General features: G+C 40.5%; 1 pseudogene; it reads left to right on the forward strand.

Moving 5' to 3' along the window:
• The window catches only part of LOC105053639 (myosin-8-like), a 69,053-nt pseudogene that overhangs the window by 29,074 nt on the left and 18,635 nt on the right, over window positions 1-21,344 (forward strand).

Below are 21,344 nucleotides of genomic sequence, written 5' to 3' on the forward strand. Positions count from 1 at the left end.
GTATCCTCACAAGCTCTACCAGCTCATACCCTATGGTCCCTATTTTATATGGCATGAGTAAATTTGAACTCATCAGTGAATCGAAGACTATCTTGAGGCTGCATCTCATAAACAGTAGTCTCCTATCTTTGCTTCCTCCATGACTATCAGATCCATGACCATCAACAGAACTACTATCACTACTCTGTCTGGTCTCTAAATATGAGTGAACTGGGTCAACTGACTACTCCACCCTCTCCATTGAGGCTAGCACTATCTTTCTTTTTCTTGTCTTTGTGTTGAGGAGCTATCTACCCTCTTGTTGTGCCTCGCAAGGAAGTTTAGTATGGCTAATCAGTTGGAAGCCTGTATAGAATATTATTGGTTGCCCATTGCTCAGCACGTACCCCAACCTCGCTAGCTATAAAATTGATTGGTCATGGAGATGATCCTAGCTCATCAAGCTCTGACTCTCGTTGTTGACTTACAATCCGTCGGATCATTGGATCCTCATTATTAACAAATCATTTGTAGTCGGATCTGAGTATTCCAACTCAATTTTTTTTGAATGCATTTTAGTCTCAACCTCTGATTGTAATGAATATAGACAAGATCGTTGAGATGTTTTTGTATCAGATGATTTCTTTGCTTGTTGTGGATAAAGGCAAAAGTTGACAAATTGCACTCCCAACCACTCAACAAGACCATTTGAAAAAGGATCTAGATGGCAAGTCACTTTAGAGTAGGCACCGCCAATTCGAAATGGACCCACCATTCAGCTGCAAAAGCATTAAAAGTATAAAATTGTAGCATAGTAGACTTATTAGTAGCTACATAATATCAAATAAGAATATCGTTCATATATAATCTATTTGGACTTAATTTTTTTTGCTTGCAACCACCAAATCTATTGCAAAGCTATCAATGCCCCCCCTAAATATTTTTATCTGTAAAAAATATATTTGTTAAAATGTATTACTGATTGAAGATACAACTAAGTTAGCAAAAAATCAAAAATCACTCAACCTAATTTACTTTTTGTATGCACATAGCCACAATTTTTGGATTGTGCTCCATTTTGTCTATCATATTTCGTGGGGATGTTAGAATCTCATCATCCATGCCTATCCCAAGTATTGTGTACTAGAATCTCGGGTTCAAATAGTAAGCTGTAGATAAATTTTAAAATTTATTAAGCATATTTGTACAAATACTAGAGTAATCAAATATTCAAAGCATTCTTAATTTGCTGCTTGCTAGATGCAAGTTCTTACCCATCTAATAGTCCTACTGATTCTCAATGATTTAGATGTAGTTATTGTCATGTTTTGAATTTGCTGACCTAATCTGATCCTTGGCCTCTCCATCATGTGATATAAGAAGTCCATCTGGAGGTATCTTTCGCTGTCTATTATCCGAAGTACTTCATATAAGGCTTGATAGCCTTCACTATATTCTCAATCTGCTGCCAGAATGTCTGTCTTATCATTAAGTTCTTTATATTACTCCCCTCAGTGCCTGTCCGGCATATCTACTCTCTTGCCACTCGAGATTGACAAACATCTGATACAGCTGTACTTTCTTGTCAATCAGATTATTAGGCTATCAAATGCTATATAATTTGTAATGAATCGTGTGACATGTGGTCTCAATATGTCTCCTCTTGGATACCACCATATCAATGATTGGATTAGGATCTATATGTGATTGTAAATGAATCTAGTAATCGTTTGTGCTGAGTCCACTATCTTCTGCACCCTATTAAGCTTTCTAATATCCATCAATATCAGGTCAATACAATGTACAACAAATAGTGTCCACAATATATGTGATTGCTGTTGCGTTGGGATCTCCCTTATGGCCCTATATTATGGTCCATTATCGATGATAACCTACACGACATTTTGCTCTCCAACCTGATCGATCACCTTCTCCAATAATCTAAGGATATATATGGTATCGTGTACCTAATCTAAAGTATCAATAGACTTTTGAAAAAAATATTTTTTTATTACAATATATCAGAAAGTTGATGATGCTCCACCTAGTGGGATCAATCCAACCATCACACATCACTGTAAGTCCATACATCGACCAATTACTTTGATATTATGCAATTCACTTCTGTAGTTCCTCCTTATTGTTGTTAAAAAGCTCACCATAGATGTTCTTGGATCCTGGAGGATCTATATCTGGACCAACGACCTATATAGATGCAATGACAGTGCAATAATCTGTGTTGCCTGGCCTTGCTACATGCACTGAGATGTGGCTGAAGTAAAATCAAGATGCAATAGCCCATCAAATATCCTTCTTCCTATCCTTCTTCAACATAGTATCAACCCTTGGTTACTTAGAATCCCCATTGGGGAGGGCATATGGATCTAAGTCATAGATAGTGGCCCCAGCTGGAATCTCTCTGAAGGACTTCCTCCTACTACCAAAAACTTCCAATATAGAAGCAATATGGCTCGTACTTCTACTGACGGGCTCTCTAACTAAGGAAGTACTTCTAAACTCTGACTTTGTTGCAGTGCTCGTAGAGCCTGATCCCGACCCATAAACTGATGATACAAATTGAGTCCTGTGCCTGGCCAACTCCTCAAAGTCTCAAACCGCCACTTATCTTCCAATCTCGCATTAATGGTGGCATGAATCCGTGCCTTATCATCTGTGGTAGACACTTTCTCTAACTCCCTAGAATAATAGGAAGGTGGCTGTGCAGCTTGGCGGTCTATCTCCTCCTCCTTCGCTGCTTTGAAATCAATGTAGTGCTTCTTCATTAGTTGACAAACCTCCTGTGTGCATTTTTGGCATATAGCTACATCGGGGTAACCGCTAGCCAAGTGTGGGCCTCCATGGATGGGACTCCCTCCTATTCTTAGGAAAGCTAACAACTATTTGCTCAGTTGACACCTTTCCCCTAAGGGCTTGCCCTTGGAGGAGGTCCAATATTCACCTTCAGATATTAGGTATTGCTCAGAGAAAAGCACAACAAGAAAATTATACATTACCCTTTTTCATTTTTTAATGATAAAGCTAGTTTAAAGTCCAGATGGCTTATTAACATCTATCAGAAAATGGTGAAAACCGTGAAATGCTTGACCTTCACCCTATCTTTTGTACCTTTCCTCACAATTGATGTTCTACCAACCTTCTATGGAAGATATACACAAAATTTGTGAAAGTCTTCTTCAGAAAATGTAAAAAGTGTTCTTAATTTCTGATGCCAATATCTGTCTATCCTTGATGGTTGGTAAATTTCTGCATCAATATCTTTAGTCATTAGAGTTTAGAAGGCATATTATAAAGTCAAATCATCATATTAAGGACAATCCAGAGCTGTTGCTTTATAACTTTTATGTACCCTAGAGTGTCATCTCGCTTTTCAAGTTCATACTTCCAGATAGGGAAAACAAAGGTGTTTCTTCAGGCTGGTCGGATGGCTGAATTAGATGCTCAGAGAAATGCGGTGCTAGGACGATCTGCCAGCAAAATTCAAAGGAATGTTCGTTCATATCTGGCTTGCAGAAGTTTCATATTAGTACAGAAATCAGCTATAGAGCTTCAGGCTGTATGCAGAGGTAATATATGGTATACAGTAATGTGTCCGTTGCAGTTAATTCTTCAGAGAAGGTAGAGTTTGCAGATTTGCTAGCAATGAAGAAATATATCATTTTGTGCCAACCGCAATTAATTTGTCTTACTGCAGGACAAATAGCATGGCATCTTTATGAAAAAATGTGTCAACAAGCTGCCTCATTGAAGATCCAGATGCATTTTCATGGGTATCTTGCAAGGAAAGCTTACCAAGAACTGTCTTCTGCATCCATTACCATCCAGGCAGGTTTACATGGGATGGCTGCTCGCAAGGAACTTCATTTCCGGTGGCAAACAAAATCTGCAATTATTATTCAGGTAAAATTAGCTGTAACTGAATGCATTATTATTTCTATTTTTAGAATATTAACAAATACAATTCTTGTCTGTTTTTCTACTAGTTTTAAAATATGAAAAGCCTGCATAAGTGGAGTTGTGCTATTTTGCTATTTATTCTCGTAATCAATATGACCTATCAAACTATTTTCCTACAAGGGAGACCTGTCTTTTATGGTTCTCTAGTGCTTTGTTTGATTTGATCTGCATTCTAAGATGCTGTAAAATTCTGAAATTTGGATAATACACATAGTTGGCACATTTATGCCTTAATTATTCGATTGTCATCACACCTGCATTGATGTTTAAAACATGTTAGTTCAATCATGGATACAAACTTTTATTGGATTCATGTGTTATGGGACCCTCAATTTCTCTGTGGTATTATTTATTCATTTTTATAATGTGTTTCTTATTCTCTCCCTCTATATATATGTAATTGCTCAAGAATATAATTAGATCTTCTGCCTCTCATCGTCAATTATGAATAAATGTATGTCTTTTTTCAGAAACATTGCCGCAGATACTTGGCACACTGACATTATTCAAGGATAAAGAAGGTGGCAATCACCACTCAATGTGCTTGGAGAGGAAGACTTGCTAGAAGAGAACTGCGAAAGCTAAAAATGGTCTGCATTTGTTTGTTCCTCTTATGGATCTTAACTTGGGAAAGCATTTATCTCATTCAATTTTTAATGAGTTCTAGAAAGTGTCTAGATAATGATAATGATAGCATCACCTATGCTCCAAAAGGTCTGGTTTGCCATTCAATAGTGCCTGTTAACATTGTTAATTGCAATATTTATTGCAAATTTGCAATATTGCATTCTTTGTCGCAACACTTTCATTTATTAGCTCAACTTTTTAATGTAATTCCATTTTTATAAATTCAATCAACAATTTGGATATTTAACTAATGGTTATTTTTCTTGGAGTGTTCTTTGGTCCAATTCTTGTGCATGTAATGCACTTGTACTAATAGTTCTACTCACATTAGCATGAAACAAGGCACTAATTTCAATTTCTACACAATAGCATCTTTAGTCTGTCAAAGTTCCATTCTAGTATGTAAACATGTATATGTTTGGGAATAACGATGGTTTTTACTTGATTGCAAATGGAAAAAGCTTCATATGCTTATTACTCTGAGTTTGTGACATCTGTGTTTACTCTAATCTTGAGAAGTGCTTTGCATCACTAAAAGGAAAGCTAATATGTATCTTTTAAAATGAAGGTTGCTCATGACTGGATGTTTACCTTCCTATCATGTTCCATGATCTATATGCATAATGATATCCTGTTTTCTGATGGAATATTTTATTAAATATAATATTCTTGGCTGCTTAGTTGTCCCTTTTTTGATCTTCAGGCTGCGAAGGAAACAGGTGCTCTACAAGATGCCAAAAATAAGTTAGAGAAGCAGGTGGAGGAGCTAACTTGGAGGCTAAAACTGGAGAGACGCATGAGGGTATATATGTTCCCTGGTGCTTAATGTTGTTCATTCTGTGTAATGATTTCTTCTGCTTTTTGTCTGCAAGTTCTGGATAGTTAATTGAAGTTATGTAGACCTTTTCCCTTTTTGGGAGAAAAGGAAGATCCACCCAGCAGAATTCCCTAGATCCCAATACTCTGGGAACACCTCCCAACTTTCGAAATGGGAACTGCCTCCATTTGAAGGGTTGCAACAACTGGGCTATTGACCTGTTCACGAATTTTATATTGACATTCATTGTTACCCACTGGAGTAACATAAAAAACTTCAGTTTCTGACCTAATTATGAAATTAAATGCTATTCCACCATCAATTTTTGGGAATTTATCACTTCTTCAAGGCCAATCCATGCCTCATTAATTTCCGTTATTTATCAAATTTGACATCTGGAGAAACTTTTTTCCCTTATCAATTTGTATTTTGAGCATTACTCTGCATATAGGTGGATTCTCTAGTATGGGAAAATCTTGATGGGAACACATGGACAACTTGTTAACAGAGCAATTATTTATGATGATTGAATGAAGACTTGTTACATTTCTGTTCAAAAAGAATAATACAAATTGATAAAGAAGCAGTTTTCTGGAACCAGTTTTGTATTGTGCAACTGACATATAATATTGAATGCTAAATCTGAAACATCTTTGTAATTAAAAAAAAAAGATGAAAATGCTTGTTTTAGGGCCGTTTGCATAATTGCATGTTCTGTAGTCAATGTGTAACACCCCGGCCCAGAATCAGCCACAGCCCACATAAAAAAAAAAAAAAAAAAAAGAGAAAACAGAGGAATCGGGAGGAAGAAGACTCCCGTTGAGAGTTTTCTTCCCACCGTGAAAAGGAGAGAGGAATCCGAGTAAAAACCGGATTCCTCCTCTATAAAACCCCCTTTCCCCTCCCTTTAGGTCTTTATCACGGGATTTTGAGAGATTTTTAAGAAATTGAGGGATTTTTTTTCAAGAGGATCCGCGGGTTCTTAGATGGAAAAGAAAAAAAGATTGCCGGAGTTCTTCTCGGCTGCCGGAGCTCGAGGTGAGCCCCTCCCCTTCTTCCTCTCCCTCTTCCCTTTCTCCTCTGGCCCAAAGCCTCGCCGCCGGCCACCGTCTTCGCCGGAAAATCCATGAACAAGAAATCCTCTGTTTTCCGATCTCTTTTTGATTTCGCCGGCCGAACCTTGCCACCGGCCGTTCATTGCCCATCGCCGTCGTTGCCGGATCTCCGGTCAAGCCGCGGAGCCCGAGCCACCGCGAGGGGGGACCTCACGGTCCTCCCCTGTTTCAGCCAAGGGAGGCCGCGGGAAGAAAAGAAGAAGGAAGAAAGAAGAAGAAGAAGAAAAGAAAAGAAAAAGGAAAAAAGAAAAAGGAAAAAGAAAAAGAAAAAGGAAAAAGAAAAGAAAAAAAAAAGGAAAAAGAGAAAAGAAAAATAAAAATAAAATAAAATAAAATAAAAAGAAGAAGAAGGAGAGAATTTTTCTCTCTCTCCTTTCTCTCTTCTTTCTCTCTCTTTTCTCTCTCTCTCTACCTTCTCTCTCCAGTTTCTCTCTCTAGATTCTCTCTCTATTTTCTCTCTCTAGATCTTTCTCTCTTTTTATGAATTTTATCTCTCTAGAATCTTTCTACTCTCCTCTCTGATTACATTACATCACAAACCCTAGGATAAATTTGAAATAAAAATAAGATGATCTGAGGTTGCTCCGAAATTCGTGCGGTAGATCTGATCCCAGTCCGATCCTATTCGAAATTGTAACACTTGATTCATATTGAGTCACCATGATAGGACCTCTGATGATCTCGACCATGATTGCCTCATCGAAAGGATACGAAGATTCTCTCTCCACTTTCTCTCTCTATTTTCTCTCTCTAGAATTTTCTCTCTCTTCATGAATTTTCTCTCTCTAGAAGTCTTATGGATCAGTGGAGGATCCAGATACATAGACAAGTCCTAATTTTGGTTAATCCTAAGAGAGATCCTCGATTTGTGTATTAGGATCAATTATCGGTAATTTTCTCCATATATGTGATTTTTATATTGATCAGGTTATGAAGAGATGATTGTCTGCATATGATATCGAGTGGAATATCTTGTTAGAGAAATTCATAAATCAAAGAAGAACATTGATTTCTGTGTTTGGATCAGTCACCGGTAAAGGTAAGAATCCCTGTACATGATCACTATTATATATATGCTATTTTACTGTTGGTCTTGCATCGTTGGTTTTGCATCGTCGGATTTGAGATCGATGAATTTATTATACCTGAGATACTGTTATTTGATTTTGAGCATGAGTATGTTATGTCAATATATATGTATCAGAGATTGATGGCATGATTATATGGATATGACATATCTGAATTGATCATAATGCAAGACAGAATTGATTGATGAATACAACACATAATGATTAAATGAAAAGAAAGAGATATATGGTATGGACTAGCCTTGTCATGTGGAACAGCCGGCCAGGAGCTTATGCCTGGGACAGCCCGCTAGGAGCTTATGCCTGGGACAGCCTCCACTGGCTTACAGGTGGATCAGCCGGCCAGGAGCTCATGCCTGGGACAGCCCGCCAGGAGCTTATGCTTGGGACAGCCTCTCACGGGCTTTGGTACGTGGGACAGCCGGCCAGGAGCTCATCCTGGGACAGTCTTGAAAGACTTTTTAAAGTGGATTCGATCCGGATGATGACTGAGGTATAGACTTGGATAGTCCAGAGCCAGAAGAAACTGTTAAAAATCATGTGATTGTGAAAGAAGAAATGAAAGATAAGACATGAAATAATTGTTGAACAAAAGTGTTTTACCTGTTAACATATGATGATGCATCTATTTTGACAAGACAGAAAATTTATGAATGTTTGCATTATTCTGGACATTGAACATGAGATTTTATATTTTATTGCTTATCTTTATTTTCAGACTATATTACTATATCAGTGTGATATGGGAATTCTTACTGGGCTGTAAAGCTCACACCCCTTCATCTTTTTTTTTCTTCTCAGAGTTACAGGATGACTTAGATTGGCTATGGCTTGGATTTACGGGTGAGCAGAAGGATAAATAGAGTGTCATAGTATCTGATCAGAAAATTGGAAAAAATTTAAATTGTAATTATGCAAGATTTTATGAATTATTATTGAAATTAAATATTATGGTTGATGAGATTGTAATGATTTAATTTGGCCTTGCATATTCTTTAGGGCTTGCTCTAAGGAGGTGCGGCCATCACATATCCGACCCGGGTGTTGGGTTCGGGGCGTGACAGAATGGTATCAGAGCATAGGTTATGATCATTAGGGATTATGATATAAGTGATTAGAATATTACAGAGTAATATCAAAGCTTAGGTTTAAGATCACTAGAGATTATGAAGAGATATTAAAACTTTATGTAAGATCAGTAGGATGTGACAGAGTGGCATTTGAGCTTAGAGCTTAGGTTACGTTTATTTGGAGACAATGATACAAGTGATTAGGATATGACAGAACAGTACTAGAGCCCAGGTTTAAGGTTACTAGGGATTGTCATATAAGTGATATCAAAATTTTGGGATTATAATCAATAAAGTATGATAGATAATATCAGAGTTTAAGGTTATAATCATTAAGGATGTAATAGAATGATATTATAGTTTAGGTTATGATCATCAGAAAATATGATTTAAGTGGTATTTGAGTTTAAGGTTATAATTATTCGGAATTGTAATTCTAGTGATATCTGAACTTAGGTTATAATCATGAGGAATATGATAGATATAAAAGAGAAGATTCAATATTTAGATTTCGAATCAATAGATATTAAGATGAAATTTATGTATAAGTGACATATGATATCTATAATAAAATTGATGAGTTATATCTTAGATTTCAATTAGTACGGTTGACCTAAGTATGAAAAGAGTTGACCTTGGAATGAAGTGGGAGGTATTGATAAGTTATGTTGAGTATACCAGATGATTTTGGAATGTAAAACTTATATGATTGAAGATCATGATACTTTTCTAATTTCGATGATAATTGTCTGATGCGTTATGAATTTTGGATTTATCAAAAGAAAGTTAATTAGGGTATGGTCTAAGAAGAAATTTCATCATATGAGAGAGAAATATTTTTTGAACATTGAACCTATTAGAGGATCATATATGAAACTCAATTTTAAATGAAAAATATACTTGAATTTTATTATGAGAATATGAGATACACATCTTGGTAAAATTTTTGGTTACTCAAAATATCATATTCTGAATATGATTCCTTGATCTTTCAAGTTGTATTGAATTTCAAGTCAAAAGTTTACTTTTCTAAGTGGATCAAAAGTATTTTGATATTGTTGTTAAATTAAAGAAGAAAATTTATTTTGTCAGAGTATGATATACAGGTTATGATAAAATTCTTAATAATTCATATTACTATCTTTGGATTAGATTTTTTTTTTTTGTGATTATTGAAGATGATGAAGTGTATTAATTATTCAAGTCAAAGTTCAGATTTTTAAATTAAATTAAGACATCTTGTTAATGTTAAATTTTGAATGACTTATACAAGGGACAAGATTTGTATGGATTTATTGATTAATATTAAGGATTGTGATAAAGAGAGATCTATAAGAAATAATCAAGTTGATTCTACTTAAGGATGCTGTCTTGAGTTCTTCTAGTTTGTCAAGTTAGAATTAATTCTTTTAAAAAGGAAGATTGATTTAGAAATTATCTAAATGATTATAAGGTAAATCTAAGATTAACTCCAATTAATTCTAGATATGTTGGATTCTTGAAGAGTGATGAAACTTATGCAATGATTTCAAATATAGAAGTGGATCAAGATTTAATTTTTTTTTATATGCTATACCCAAAGGTAGTAAAGATAAAGAAACTTAAATTGTGCCTAAGTCTTATATGAAATTTGAAGGTTGGATCTATCCTGGATTGATCTAACATATGAGGATATTTTTATCTTTGATAGACTTATATAATTTGATAAATTAAGATCAGAATGTGCAGCAAAAGCGTGGTAGATTAAATTGATTAGAAATATTAATCTTTAAAAATCAAAAGATATTATGATGAAATATATTAGTTGCAAATAAGGAAAGATTTTATTGATAATGAAAGGATACTATAAATTTTGATCTAATCTGATCATAGTCGGATAATTTTTGTTAGTAGGTTGCTTCATTGTAGATAATGCCAAGAAATCCTAGATATCTCAAGTTTATTAATAGCTTGATAGTTCTGATATTAGCTCAAACTTAGAAAGTCCTGACATAGATCTCATATTTTTTTAAAAAATCTAATATTGTTACTCGAACTGATATAGAAGATTGAGATTTTTCTTAAGATGAGAGTTTACATATAAAATTTGTTGAAAGATCAAGTGAAGAAAGAAATCGATGATTGTAAAGAGTGATCGATGTTTGACCTTTATTTATTTTCTATCAAGGATAGTCTGAGATAATTATGAATTTCGAGTGAAATATATTAGACAAATAATGGTGCTATATTAATACAAGTCCAAAATATTACAGTTCTTCAAAAAGTTAAGAAATCAATAAGAAGGGATGAGTTTGAGATTTCAAATAATTTTTGTTATAACAAGATCATATATATGATATTATCGTAAGTTTGAGAATAACATGAAGAATGTATACTTTGAAATAGGTATCTCAAACAACATAACTTAATTTTGAGGACGAAATTATTTGAAGGGGGGAGAATGTAACACCCCGCCCAGAATCAGCCACAGCCCACATAAAAAAAAAAAAAAAAAGAGAAAACAGAGGAATCGGGAGGAAGAAGACTCCCGTTGAGAGTCTTCTTCCCATCGTGAAAAGGAGAGAGGAATCCGAGTAAAAACGGATTCCTCCTCTATAAAACCCCCTTTCCCCTCCCTTTAGGTCTTTATCACGGGATTTTGAGAGATTTTTAAGAAATTGAGGGATTTTTTTTCAAGAGGATCCGCGGGTTCTTAGATGGAAAAGAAAAAAAGATTGCCGGAGTTCTTCTCGGCTGTCGGAGCTCGAGGTGAGCCCCTCCCCTTCTTCCTCTCCCTCTTCCCTTTCTCCTCTGGCCCAAAGCCTCGCCGCCGGCCACCGTCTTCGCCGGAAAATCCATGAACAAGAAATCCTCTGTTTTCCGATCTCTTTTTGATTCTCGCCGGCCGAACCTTGCCACCGGCCGTTCATTGCCCATCGCTGTCGTTGCCGGATCTCCGGTCAAGCCGTCGGAGCCCGAGCCACCGCGAGGGGGGACCTCAAGGTCCTCCCCTGTTTCAGCCAAGGGAGGCCGTGGGAAGAAAAGAAGAAGGAAGAAAGAAGAAGAAGAAGAAAAGAAAAGAAAAGAAAAAGGAAAAAAGAAAAAGGAAAAAGAAAAAGAAAAAGAAAAAGGAAAAAGAAAAGAAAAAAAAAGGAAAAAGAGAAAAGAAAAATAAAAATAAAATAAAATAAAATAAAATAAAAAGAAGAAGAAGGAGAGAATTTTTCTCTCTCTCCTTTCTCTCTTCTTTCTCTCTCTTTTCTCTCTCTCTACCTTCTCTCTCCAGTTTCTCTCTCTAGATTCTCTCTCTATTTTCTCTCTCTAGATCTTTCTCTTTTTTGTGAATTTTATCTCTCTAGAATCTTTCTACTCTCTCTCTGATTACATTACATCACAAACCCTAGGATAAATTTGAAATAAAAATAAGATGATCTGAGGTTGCTCCGAATTCGTGCGGTAGATCTGATCCCAGTCCGATCCTATTCGAAATTGTAACACTTGATTCATATTGAGTCACCATGATAGGACCTCTGATGATCTCGACCATGATTGCCTCATCGAAAGGATACGAAGATTCTCTCTCCACTTTCTCTCTCTACTTTCTCTCTCTAGAATTTTCTCTCTCTTCATGAATTTTCTCTCTCTAGAAGTCTTATGGATCAGTGGAGGATCCAGATACATAGACAAGTCCTAATTTTGGTTAATCCTAAGAGAGATCCTCGATTTGTGTATTAGGATCAATTATCGGTAATTTTCTCCATATATGTGATTTTTATATTGATCAGGGTTATGAAGAGATGATTGTCTGCATATGATATCGAGTGGAATATCTTGTTAGAGAAATTCATAAATCAAAGAAGAACATTGATTTCTGTGTTTGGATCAGTCACCGGTAAAGGTAAGAATCCCTGTACATGATCACTATTATATATATGCTATTTTACTGTTGGTCTTGCATCGTTGGTTTTGCATCGTCGGATTTGAGATCGATGAATTTATTATACCTGAGATACTGTTATTTGATTTTGAGCATGAGTATGTTATGTCAATATATATGTATCAGAGATTGATGGCATGATTATATGGATATGACATATCTGAATTGATCATAATGCAAGACAGAATTGATTGATGAATACAACACATAATGATTAAATGAAAAGAAAGAGATATATGGTATGGACTAGCCTTGTCATGTGGAACAGCCGGCCAGGAGCTTATGCCTGGGACAGCCCGCCAGGAGCTTATGCCTGGGACAGCCTCCACTGGCTTACAGGTGGATCAGCCGGCCAGGAGCTCATGCCTGGGACAGCCCGCCAGGAGCTTATGCCTGGGACAGCCTCTCACGGGCTTTGGTACGTGGGACAGCCGGCCAGGAGCTCATCCTGGGACAGTCTTGAAAGACTTTTTAAAGTGGATTCGATCCGGATGATGACTGAGGTATAGACTTGGATAGTCCAGAGCTAGAAGGAAACTATTAAAAATCATGTGATTGTGAAAGAAGAAATGAAAGATAAGACATGAAATAATTGTTGAACAAAAGTGTTTTACCTGTTAACATATGATGATGCATCTATTTTGACAAGACAGAAAATTTATGAATGTTTGCATTATTCTGGACATTGAACATGAGATTTTATATTTTATTGCTTATCTTTATTTTCAGACTATATTACTATATCAGTGTGATATGGAAATTCTTACTGGGCTGTAAAGCTCACACCCCTTCATCTTTTTTTTTCTTCTCAGAGTTACAGGATGACTTAGATTGGCTATGGCTTGGATTTACGGGTGAGCAGAAGGATAAATAGAGTGTCATAGTATCTGATCAGAAAATTGAAAAAAATTTAAATTGTAATTATGCAAGATTTTATGAATTATTATTGAAATTAAATATTATGGTTGATGAGATTGTAATGATTTAATTTGGCCTTGCATATTCTTTAGGGCTTGCTCTAAGGAGTGTGCGGCCATCACATATCCGACCCGGGTGTTGGGTTCGGGGCGTGACACAATGTCTTGACAGAGTATCTGTCAGCTCTCTGGAACTTTTATTGGCACTGGAAACTGTCTAAAAGTGTACTGTCTCTAGCATGATTATCAGAGTACAGGATAGGATTTTGATTGGCTGATCAGCTTCTCTTTGTGATTCATAGCAATGTTGTTTTCTTAGTAGTCACCTGGATGTTGCTTAATTTTGATATCTTATGTGACGGTTAATATCTTCTTATTTGTAGGCTGACATAGAAGGAGCAAAAGCACAAGAAAATGCAAAATTGCAATTAGCATTGCAAGAAATGCAAGGACAGTTAAAGGAGACTAAAGCGATGTTGATTAAGGAGAAGGAAGCTGCCAAAAAAGCTGCTGAGAAAGGTCCTGTCATACGAGAGGTTCCTGTTATTGATACAGCTCTCATGGATAAGCTTACTGCAGAAAATGAGAAACTGAAGGTGAGTCTGACATAAATGGAAGGATCTCTTCCTTCTCTCTTGTTTTTTTTTTCCTCTGTCATGCCACTGGTAGCAGTGAAACAATTGTGTAACTGGTTGCCAATCCTTAAGCTTTAAAATTATTCATGCCTTTTAGTGAATTATTGAATGTTTTTGGGAGTTAGACTGTGTCTACATACGTAGCATGTAATGTGTGTACATATTCTCTAGTCTAATCTTTTGTCTAATAAATGCCAGCTGGATTGTATGATGATGGGCCAGTATCAGCATCCCGCATGGGTTTTCATGGCACTTATTAAATCCATTTTCACAGTTTTAGTTATATTCATATATATACATATAGCTTCAGCATGCCATGGCACAAGCACAGGTTGTGATGGCAAGGGACCAGCATGGATATCTCAATACTTCCCATTAACAATTGGTTTCTGTTTGGCAGTTATTTTTTTTTAATGAATATTGAGCATAATACTATTGTTACCATAGAAGAGAAGATAAAGCCCTGTTTGGGATTGCTGCTGGCAGTAGAGCTTTTAACAAAAGTTTGTTTGTTTTTTTGATAACTACATTTCTAAAATGCTATGGAACTTTAACATATAGTTGATAACTAAGCTAAGAGAGTGCTTTTAGCATGAGAAAATGATGGTAAAGGATATTGCATAGTGCTTTTAATTTCTTAACTTGGTACTATCAAGAATTGTTATTCTAAAGTATTCTTAATTTACAAATTATTTATTTTAATATTATAATATTAGAATGTATGATATAATAGGAATATAATAATTATATACTATTAAAATATGATTATTATGATATAATAATGATAGTAGCATAGTATTGTTATAACTTATAATATTAGTATCATATACTATATTATACTGTCATATAATATAATATGAAAATATAATGTAACATAATATTGTATAGTATAGCAAAATAAAATAAATAAAAATCTTATGTTATAATATAATAATATAATCTAATATTATGATATATTATTATATTATATTATAATAGTAGCATAAAAATATACAATACAATATAGCATAATATAATACAATATAGTATATTATATCTATTATTAGTTAATAATATTTTGATATAAAGTATTATAATAATTATTATTATTACATATTAATATATTATTAAATAGTATAATATCGTTATGATATATGCATGTGATATTATTATTTTAGCATAATATTATAATAGTATTATAATATAATTTTATTTTCATATAAATATAATATAGTGCAAAGTATAGCTAATCTATAATTGCATTTTATTATAATCTAATTATTATAATAAATAATGCAATAACTTCAAAGTTCAAGGGTATTTTGGTCACCAATATCTTCTCGGCAGACTTCAAAAAGTACTTTTAGGGTGAAACCCCAAATTGGAGCTTTTGCCAAGTAGAGGTTTTTCAACTTTTGGGACGATCAAAAAGCTGTTTCAAGTTTTTTACCAAACACCTATATATTGTCTAGAAGTGCTTTTTGGGCTCTAGAAAGCACTTTTGGCTCATCCCAAATGAGGCCTAAGTACAATGTGGGGACAGAAACACAGAATCAGAAGTAAAGATGATAATAATGATAATAACAATGGTGGCAATGATGATGGAGTGGTAGAATAGAAAGAAAATATGAGTTCATGTGACATGTTATGGGTTTTGCTGTGTCTTGGGAGGAAATAAAGATGGATAGAAACACTAAACTAAATCATTGTTATCCATCAATGCTATATTGAATTAAATCTTAGTCTACTATATGGTGCTTGTTGGTGCAAAAATCCGCCTGCGCCGGAGAAGCTGGAGTTGAGGAGGCCGCGGTCGCCGCCGGGACCTGCAAGGGAAGTCTAAACCGGAGGTGGGGTTGCTCCGGCAAGACCCTCCGACGCTCAAGTCAGTTCTCTGCCTCAACAAGAATGGAGTGCTCAAACGGAGAATTTAGCAGAGTTACGAGATAAGAGAAATGAGCTTAAAAAATAACGTATCTGAGTCCCCCCTTTTTATAGGCGGAGGAGGCAGCGGACTGATGGCGACGTATGTAACCGTCTGGTAGTGGGCCGCCCACGGTCAGGGAAATTAATTGTGGAGAGTGGTGGGGTAGACTCGTGGCTGTTGTCATAGTCTGCCACGTATGGCCTGTTGCGGATAGTGGGGCGGCGTCCGTTGCCGCTAGCTGTCAGTGAGTAGTGGGATCGTGCAGCACCTGCCGCAGGGAGTGGGACAGAATCGTGGCCGTTTGCTACAGCCTGTCAGGGAGTAATGGGTCCGTTGCTGGAGCCGCGTAGAATCCGCTGTAGGACCTGGAACAGGATCATGATTGTTGTCGCGATCTGCCGAGGGGGTGCGGATCTGTCGATTGAGGTTCGGCCGCGGTTGAAGTCCGGCCTCCGTAGGAGCCCGGGTGGAACCGCTCCGATGTCGAAGGTGGAGCCCGGCTCCCGTAGGAGTCCGGGCGGAGCCGTTCTGGTGTCGGAGGTGGAGCCCGGCTCCCGTAGGAGTTCGGGCGGAGCCGTTCTGATGTCGGAGGTGGAGCCCGGCTCCAGTAGGAGTCCGGGCGGAGCCGTTCTGATGTCGGAGGTGGAGCCCGGCTCCCGTAGGAGTCCGGGCGGAGCCGTTCTGATGTCTGATGGTCGGGTCGGAGGTGGAGCCCGGCTCCCGTAGGAGTCCGGGCGGAGCCGTTCTGATGTCGGAGGTGGAGCCCGGCTCCCGTAGGAGTCCGGGCGGAGCCGTTCTGATGTCGGAGGCGGAGCCCGGCTCCCGTAGGAGTCCGGGCGGAGCAGCGCTTGCTGATGGCGGTGGAGCCTGGCTCCCGTAGGAGTCCGGGCGGAGCAGCGCTTGCTGATGGCGGTGGAGCCCGGCTCCCGTAGGAGTCCGGGCGGAGCTGTGCTGATGTCGAAGATGGAGCCCGGCTCCCGTAGGAGTCCGGGCGGAGCTGCACTTGCTGATGGCGGTGGAGCCCGGCTCCCGTAGGAGTCCGGGCGGAGCTGTTCTGGTGGGAATTTCGGCCGCGGGTATTTTATACCCAACACCAGTCCCCCTACTTCCAAGTTTGAATTTCAAGCGAAGGAAGTACACAGAGAGAGATGCGCAGCCGAAATTCCCTCCTCGATCCCTGTGCGCAGCTGCCCCCACTTAATGTGCGCGTGTCAGAATTCGTTTTTTGGCAAAGGCGACTTGAAAAGTCTTTTCGAAACCCCCGTTGAAACGCGATCTCAGGCGTCGCCCTGTGGGAATCTGTGAGCGGTCAACCCTCGATAGCAACGAAGCGGATAAGCGCGACACGCGGCACACACCATCTGGCCCAGGAATTCTCACCGTCATAACTGCGCCAGGATCCGCCGGCTATTTAAACCCTTCGATCCATTCACGGTCTCATCCCGGCGTTCTTCTTTTCCCCTGAGAGTCTTGCACCCCTCGTGCCAATTCTCGCCGCCTTTTGCCCATCAATCCTTCTCGTAGGGTTTCCACACCATGTCCTCAACTCTGGAGGCTGTTCTTGAGGGGATTGTTAGGGCTTGGAGGAATGTGAGGAGGAGGACGACGGTCGGTGAGAATCTCTGTCATCTCAGAGGGGGCCCAAGGAAGAATTCCTTCAACAACAGGGGTTTAATATCGGGGGCTGTTGTAGAAGCTATTCTGCCCGCAAATTTCGGAGCAGTAAGGCGGGGCAATACCGGTCAAGAGGGCAGAATAGACGTCACAAGTCATGACGGGATCCTTGACGCCGTCGGGGCCAAGGGACCAGAGACGGTCGACGGCGGGGCGGTAGAACTTGTTGCGGAGACGGTGGAAGTAGCGCATGCCGACCTTGCCGGAGCGTCTCAGGTGGCGGCCGTCATGGCTACGGCTCTTCTTGAAACAGGTCTTCGTTACTGCCGTTGTTACCCCCGTCGCCTTCGGAGATCAATCCCACCCCTTTCTCGCTAAGGTCGGAGCTTTGGGGACAGAATGAGGAGAGGTGGGGCGAGAGATGTTACACGCACTGGAGAATGCGACTGAGAAGAACAGAGACGGGAAGAGGAATTTGCAGCTTGGATCGGCCTCCGGTTCATCCTGCCTGAACCATGCTTTGCGAGACATGTATTTTCTTTTTCTCTCTTTCCTGACCCGTCGGGTCCTGTAACGTGTGCTTCTATCAAATAAAATAGTGATTTCAGTACCTTGTTTACCTCTCGTGTCAAATAATTGTCTGCCGAACTTCTTTCCTTCTCTTTGCCTGTGTCATGCCGTTCCAAGACCGTCGGCGACCTTTTCAGTTTATGTGGGGTCGTCTTTCGCCGGGCTTCTTTTCGGTTTTTTCTGCTGTTGGGAGATGTCCACTTGTCGGGTTTGCTGGGATCTTTCTCCGCTGGAGTTGGGGCTAGGTTCGAAGAAGCTCCTGTAAGTTGAAGCAGCATAGTTTTCATAAGAAGTAGGGCAGAGTTTTTCTGTAATCAAAGTCATAAGTAAAGTCTAGCTTCCGTAGAAGTCCGGGCGGAGCCGCTCTAATGTCGAAGGTGGAGCCCGGCTCCCGTAGGAGTCCGGGCGAAGCCTTTTCGTGGCGGAGCCCGGCTCCCGTAGGAGTCCGGTCGAAACCTTTTGGTGACGGAACCCGGCTCCCGTAGGAGTCCGGGCGAAACCTTTTGGTGGCAGAACCCGGCTCCCGTAGGAGTCCGGACGAAACCTTTTGGTGGCGGAACCCGGCTCCCGTAGGAGTCCGGGCCTTACTCTCCGCTCATGTCAGGACGAGGTTCTCCTCCTGTTCTTGACAGGGCTGCGGGGGCACGTATGGGCGCTGCGAGGCCTCTCCCCCCGTCTGGTCTAAAGGAACCGGGCCTTCGACTTTGCTCAAGTTAGGGCGAGGTTCTCCTCCTGTCCCTAACAGGGCTGTGGGGGCACATATGGGCGTTGTGAGGCCTCTCCCCCCATCCGATCTAAAGGAACCGGGCCTTCGACTTTGCTCAAGTTAGGGCGAGGTTCTCCTCCTGTCCCTAACAGGGCTGTGGGGGCACATATGGGCGTTGTGAGGCCTCTCCCCCCATCCGGTCTAAAGGAACCGGGCCTTCGACTTTGCTCAAGTTAGGGCGAGGTTCTCCTCCTGTCCCTAACAGGGCTGTGGGGGCACATATGGGCGTTGTGAGGCCTCTCCCCCCATCCGGTCTAAAGGAACCGGGCCTTCGACTTTGCTCAAGTTAGGGCGAGGTTCTCCTCCTGTCCCTAACAGGGCTGTGGGGGCACATATGGGCGTTGTGAGGCCTCTCCCCCCATCCGGTCTAAAGGAACCGGGCCTTCGACTTTGCTCAAGTTAGGGCGAGGTTCTCCTCCTGTCCCTAACAGGGCTGTGGGGGCACATATGGGCGTTGTGAGGCCTCTCCCCCCATCCGGTCTAAAGGAACCGGGCCTCCGACTTTGCTCAAGTTAGGACGAGGTTCTCCTCCTGTCCCTAACAGGGCTGTGGGGGCACATATGGGCGTTGTGAGGCCTCTCCCCCCATCCGGTCTAAAGGAACCGGGCCTTCGACTTTGCTCAAGTTAGGGCGAGGTTCTCCTCCTGTCCCTAACAGGGCTGTGGGGGCACATATGGGCGTTGTGAGGCCTCTCCCCCCATCCGGTCTAAAGGAACCGGGCCTTCGACTTTTGTAAGATTGCGTTCTCGTTTTTGATACCGTCTGCTTGAATTGTCCCTAGACAAGTGGGCACACATTTTTCGATTAGGATGAAATCACTGGTAGTATATCCGTAAGTTTTCTGAGTTCCATGGTCGCGGGAGGTCGGCCCCTCCGAGCTCCTTAAGATAATAAGTCCCAGGTCGGACTACTTCTTTGATCTCATAAGGTCCTTCCCAATTTGGGGCTAGCTTCCCCTGGGCCTGCGGCTGTGAAACAGCAGCTCGTCGGAGTACAAGATCCCCCGCTCTAAATGTCCTATTCTTGACTCGGGCGTTATAATATCGGGCAACTTTCTGTCTGTAGGCCGCCACTCGGACCTGAGCGATCTCCCGCCTTTCTTCCAGTAGGTCGAGGTTGGCCCTGAGATCTTGTGCATTCTGAGGTTCGTCGAACGCCACGACTCGTGCCGATGGGAGTTTAAGTTCGATCGGGATGACGGCTTCTGTACCAAAGGCTAGAGCAAAGGGAGTCTCTCCCGTAGGCAACCTCCGGGTAGTTCGGTACGCCCATAGCACATGGTAAAGCTCGTCCGCCCAAGTTCCTTTCGCTTTTTCAAGCCTTGTCTTGATTCCCTGCAAAAGGGTTCTGTTCGTTACCTCGGCTTCACCGTTTGCCTGGGGATGGGCCACTGATGTGAACTTGTGGGAGATGTTTAGGTCTTCACAGAATTCAGCAAATCTGGCTCCCGCGAATTGCCGTCCATTATCAGTGATCAGTGTTCGAGGTAAACCGAACCTGCACACTATTGATTTCCAGACGAAATCCTGCACTTTCGCTTCTGTGATTTTGGCTAGTGGTTCGGCCTCGACCCATTTGGTGAAGTAGTCGATTGCCACAAGGAGGAATTTCCTTTGACCAGACGCCATGGGAAAGGGGCCAAGAATATCCATCCCCCATTGCGCAAAAGGCCATGGGGCACTCAGGGGTGTGAGCTCGGTAGCAGGTTGTCTCTGGACGTTGGCGCACCTTTGGCATCGATCGCATTTTTTGACATATTCGATTGAATCATGATGCATTGTGGGCCAGTAGTACCCTTGGCGGAGTAGTTTGTGGGATAGAGATCTGGCACCCAAATGGCTTCCGCAAACTCCCTCGTGCACTTCCCATAAAGCGTAGTCGGCTTCTGAGGGTCGGAGACATCTCAAGAGAGGCAAGGAGTACGATCTCTTGTACAATTTGCCCTCATAGAGGATGTACCGGGATGCCTGATTTCGGAGTTTCCGGGCCTCTTTCGCGTCTTGGGGGAGAATCCCATCTCTAAGATAGGTTATCAGCGGGTCGACCCAGCTGGGCTCGTGGTCAATATCCATTACGAGCTGCGGTTCTTCCGTACTTGGGTGCTTTAAAACTTCAAAGAGGACGCCTTTGGGCAATTCGGCCGGAGCCGATGTTGCTAGCTTGGAAAGAAAATCGGCTCTGGCATTCTCCGATCTTGGAATTTGCTTGATGTCGAAATTGTTGAAGGCGGGGGTGAATTCCTTCACCTTCTCAAGATATTTGACCATACTGTCCTCCCGCGCTTCAAAGCTCCCGCCGACTTGTCCCACTATAAGTTGGGAATCGCTGTGCACCCGGAGTTGTTTTATT

The sequence above is a fragment of the Elaeis guineensis genome, chromosome 11, assembly GCF_000442705.2.
Source record: "Elaeis guineensis isolate ETL-2024a chromosome 11, EG11, whole genome shotgun sequence".
NCBI classification, from domain to species: Eukaryota; Viridiplantae; Streptophyta; class Magnoliopsida; order Arecales; family Arecaceae; genus Elaeis; species Elaeis guineensis.